This window comes from Corvus moneduloides, chromosome 13 (assembly GCF_009650955.1).
Source record: "Corvus moneduloides isolate bCorMon1 chromosome 13, bCorMon1.pri, whole genome shotgun sequence".
NCBI classification, from domain to species: Eukaryota; Metazoa; Chordata; class Aves; order Passeriformes; family Corvidae; genus Corvus; species Corvus moneduloides.
In genome coordinates this window covers 19,371,801-19,376,660 of record NC_045488.1, presented here as the reverse complement: position 1 = coordinate 19,376,660, position 4,860 = coordinate 19,371,801, and the positions used below count along the sequence as shown (strand labels likewise).

General features: G+C 47.5%; 1 long non-coding RNA gene across 1 annotated transcript; it reads right to left on the bottom strand.

Annotated features, from left to right (window-relative positions):
* Positions 1–3,453: 3,453 nt before the first annotated feature.
* On the bottom strand, positions 3,454–4,351 carry LOC116450642. The gene is made up of 2 exons (XR_004242877.1): positions 3,826–4,351; positions 3,454–3,705 (listed from the first exon to the last, which is right to left on the bottom strand). It is a non-coding gene; the product is annotated as an uncharacterized LOC116450642 (long non-coding RNA).
* Positions 4,352–4,860: the final 509 nt, after the last annotated feature.

Genomic DNA, 4,860 nt, shown 5'->3' with positions numbered 1-4,860 from the left:
AGCTCCATGAGAACATGGGAGGAAGGCAGGGGGACAACTGTCTGCACTGCATGATGAAGTTGTGCTGCAGTGCCACCATTAAGGACAAGCTGAACTTCCATTATAAGGCTGCTTTGTGGTTATTCTTCATCTCAACTATCTAAGCCAACATTCTGAACACCGTACCATTACCAAAAAGGGAATGTCCTTCTTTTGAAAGATAAAGCAAAACCTGCTGGCTTTGGAAACAAGAACGTTGTATGTGTAGAAGAGAATAAAAAGAGAAAATGTGTTTTTCCCTGCTTTTTAAATGGTAGTTTAGGAGGCACAGTATTACTCCAGTGGTTAATAATAAAATGAGATTTGGACTTCCTAATAAGAGAAGGTGCAGGTGCTGTACACTTGGCAAAGATGAAATACCCAGCGAAGCCAGGAGGGGAGAGGCAGAAGGTTCATTCCATGTTTCCTTACCTGCCCTTTGCCTTGTGCTAAGTCTGTCCCGCAGGCACCTCCCTGGTTCTCAGGACAAAGAGGAACTAAGATTTCCTCCTCCCCAGTGCCATCCCAGTTAAACAGTGCCAAACTCTGGGACGCTCCTGCAGCTGAGCAGAGGGAAGCAGAGTGCCCCCCCTGCCCCCTGCGCATTCCCAGAGCCCACCCAGGGACTCCCCACGGATTGATTTTCACAGCCTGTGCTTTCATTTCTTTTCAACACTGTGCTGACCTTTGTGTGAGGGTTTAAACAAAGCTCTGCAGACCCTCGAGGCCGTTGCCTTGATAGTATCAGTTCATCACTGCAGTAAGTTTGCCTGGGTGGACGGCAGCCTTGTGTGTGTGTTTTTGTGAGGGGGAGGGATCCCCTCACCCAGCTCCTCTGCGGATACTGAAGCTGGTTTTGGTGAAATCAATGAGCAGCTGCAGCTGTGACTGCTCAGTGCTGCTGAGTGCAGGGGAGGACAACACCCAGCAGCTCTGGGTGCTGCTTCCTGGGCTCTGTCTTCAGCCAATGCCATCCCATGGGAATTCCTGGGAGCCATTCCTGGGAGCAGGACAGAAGACAGGCCTTCCTGATTTCCCCCTGAACCATTAGCTGACAGAATCATATTCCCTCCTGCGCTCTCCTACTGCCTGATGGTGTCTTAAATCTTCTGTTCAATGGAGCAGCTTCACCAAGATGCTTCCTGTGGGACACCAGGCAAACAGGGAAGGGGCATTTGCTTCACCAGATGCAATTTAGGAGGAGAATGAAAATGCTTCTGGTTTGGGGGGTTTTTAGGAAAAAAGCTTCAATCTGTCTGGCAGAGTTCTGGACGATGCCACAGCACATGCAGCCCCACACATGGCTGATCTGGGGTGGGGCGATGGGGAGCAGCAATTTGTGGTTACCTGATTTTGGCAGCATTTCCCTCACAGCTCAGCTGCTCCCTGCTTGGCCATGGTCCCCAGAGAGGTTCAGTGTCCCACTCTGCCTGGGCCCCCAGGACCCACACACTGCACTTCCACCCTTCTCTGGGGCCAGACAAAACCTCGTCCGAGGTGGGACAGCCCACATGTCCATTCAGTTTCCCAGGTTATCCGTGTTCCCAGTGTCTGGCACAAAACATTGATTTCTGCTGGCTGCTCACACCCATAGATACAGAAAGCAGCTGAGTAAAGCACACCCAGACACTGCCGCCGTCTCCTGCTCCCATGGAGAGACTCTGGAGTGGGGACATCGCAGGGCACACTCCAGCCCAGAGGAAGCACTTCAGGTTAAACAACAACAACAAAGCCACGGCTGTCCCCCTTCGCAGCAACTTCATGGCACAGCAGACACTTGACAAGCTGTGATCAAAGTCTGTTCCACGAGGAACTGTGCATGTTATTAGCCACTTCTGGGCTTGTTAGTTCTTTGGTTTTCACCTTTCTGCAAAACCTTTCACAAATCCTCATTTTGGTGGAGCAACAAACTCCCACTTCCTTGGATTTGCAGGCTTCACTTAACAGGATGAGGTGACAGGATTTCTTTGGAAACGAGTGGTGATAGAAACACCTCATTCATGAGTAATGGCGGGGGCAGCTCACAATTGTGTTGTGGCTTTTATAAATTCCGGCTTCTCGGGAGGGGAAAGGGTTCAGAGCAGGTGTGTGCCCTTTCAGTACCAGGGAATGCTTAACTTTTCCTAGCAGGGACAAGACTGGAGCAGGATGGCCAGAGAATGATCCTGCCCTTCCCCTTGGCTGGAAGGGTCTCCAGGTGCAGAAGACCCTCACAAAGGTGGTTAAACTCTACCCAGGACTTGTGGAAGCACCAAATCCAAGATGAAGATCCTGCTCAGCGGAAAAGAACTGGAAGACAGACTTTAACAGAAAAGATCCTGGGAGCGTAATCTTTTCTGGTTGAGCAAAAGGAAGTGTAAGTAATTATTTGATAATCATCTCTAAGTACCCACATGGAGAGGTGGAGACCTGAGCACGGAGGACTCCTCACACCAGCAGATGGAGTTGCAAAAGAGACGCTGCCTGGAAGCTCCCCGCCTCCAGGCCAGAATTAAGTTAATAATTTTTCGTGTTGAGGGCAACTAACCTCTAGATTGACATGATGAAGTTCTCGTAGATTCTCTGTCACAGGAAATTTTAAGAAGAAGATTAGATATTTTTTCATAGAAGGTCTGCTTTAGCTCAATCCCAAATACTAGATTTGAATCTGCAATCAATTTGGGTTCGTCCCAGCTCATGTCACACAGGAAGCCAGAGTAAATGTTAATAATGTTCCTTTCTATATTAAATCCTGGAAAACGGAAAGGCAAATGAACAGGAATAGTGACTAGAATGCTCACACCCTTTTCTGAGTCACTTGTGAATATGCTCTACTGCTTACATCCAGCACAGTCCCTAAAGAGCTCTTCTGGCACTACTGGGGGGCTTGGTGGCTTACTTTTACCATCCCTTTCTTTTGTCTACCCAGGTTAGGACCTTCCCTTGCCCTCTTTGGCTGCTTAGGTTCCTCAAAAAATGGATTTGCCAAAGCCTTTTGAAAGTTCCAATGGACAGTAAAATTGGATCTCTGTTACTCCATTGATTGACAGCTCTTCAAAGATGTCCAAGAGGTTTGTAAACTCTAAGGACTCCTTTTGACCCTTCCCAAGCGGACTGAAGTAGATCCTTTGTATCCAAGTTCGTGTCCTGGAGGAGGTTTGTGGTGCTCAGAATTCAGGATTCTGGGTTTGGTTACACTGAGCTATTTGACCACTCTTTGGATCTGCTTCAAAGGAAGAAGACTCCCAAAGAATTACTGGGGATTGTCTCTTTGCTCTTTGCAAGGATCTTGCTGGGAGCATGGCAGTGTGGCCCGATGGTGAATCCAAACTGAAACCCACAAATAGTAAATTCTGTTGGTGCAAAATGTCTGTTTTCCTGGAGAAACTGAAAGCAAAATAATGAGATTTCCCAGCCTGGGTGATTATATTGCATGGATTTCCAAGTGCAATGAAGTCAGCTTCAGCCTTCATGTTTTATTAATGCCTCGTAGCTCAGTAAAATGAGTAATAAACTGGCACTTTGCAGAACTGATGGAGCCATTCCCAAGGCTGGGTGACAAGTAACCGTTCATTTACTGAGTTCCCTCCAGCAGTTTTGCAGGATACATACAAAGAAAATCAAGGAGCCACTGAAATAACTGCTCTGCACCAAAGGTGCTGCTTAGAGTAGGTTCACAAACTCCCTTCAGTACCTTCTGACTGGTATCTGTGGAGGGAAAATGAGGAAGAATGGTTACCTTGGCCAGATTACCACAGCAAAATCAGTGTAGGACTCAGGATTAAAATCCTGCAACAGCCTTGCTGTCACTTTCAAATTGTTCCTCACCATTCTGTAGCAAAAATCCCAGTTAGTTTGAGGGGTTCTTTCCTCATAAATCCACTCTTTATTCTAATTCTTCTTTATAAAGGGACCAAGCAGAGAGGATCTGAAATAGGAGAAAACAGACAGAAGTGCTCTTAGATCTGTGTTTTCCCCCAGTGAGAACAGGAAATTCACAGATATTATCACTCCCATGTGCACTGCTGGGACAATTTTCCTCTCTACTAAAAGTTAAACCAGGGAAATCATATGCCCTGCTTAAACTTTCTAAGCAAGGCTCATTTGTAGCGTGTCAAGCTGCCAGCCTTTGTGACTGTTCACTGAAGCAAGTTTTATTGCTACAGGAGATGAAATAAGGAAGATGCTCACTAGAGAGAATGTAAAAGATTTCACCAAGGCCTCTCAGCAAAGCAGTGGTAGCAACTGAAATGCAGGATTTCCCAATTCCTCATGCCATAATCAGCCCACTGGAACAAGCTATTCCTCTCCACTTGTGCTTGTGCAGTGCTGCCTCTTAACACCAGAATCCAGCTGTTGCCACCGAGCTGAAAGCAGCTTTTGTTAAGCATTTCCCTAAATGCATTCCAAGGCAGGCCTGTTTGCACTAAAGCTGATGAACCAGCTGCCACAACCTCTGCAACTGGAACGAGCCACTTCAACCTCCAGCTGACAGCCATGTCCTCAGTAGGTGTCTGTCCAGAAAGGAGAGCCCAGGCCGGAGTTTTATGGCTCAGCAGCCTCACGTGCTTTTCTGTGTGGATAAGGAAAGGGATAACAGTGCAGCACACAAGAGCTGGCACTGCATTGTTCAGAGGACCTCCTGCACCTTCCACTCCTGTGCTGCAGATTCCACACACTGGCCAGTAGATCATTAGGAACCGGAAGTTTTCCTAAGGCAAACAAAGCAAGTGGGATTAACAAGAGACAAGGTTTGTAGTGAGAAAAGGAAAAGGCCCTGCTGTTCCAAGGTTGTTCTGCATTTCAGACCAACAGCAATGAACAACCTCCCAGGCAGAGCCTGAGCCTCCAGCAGGTCTCTCT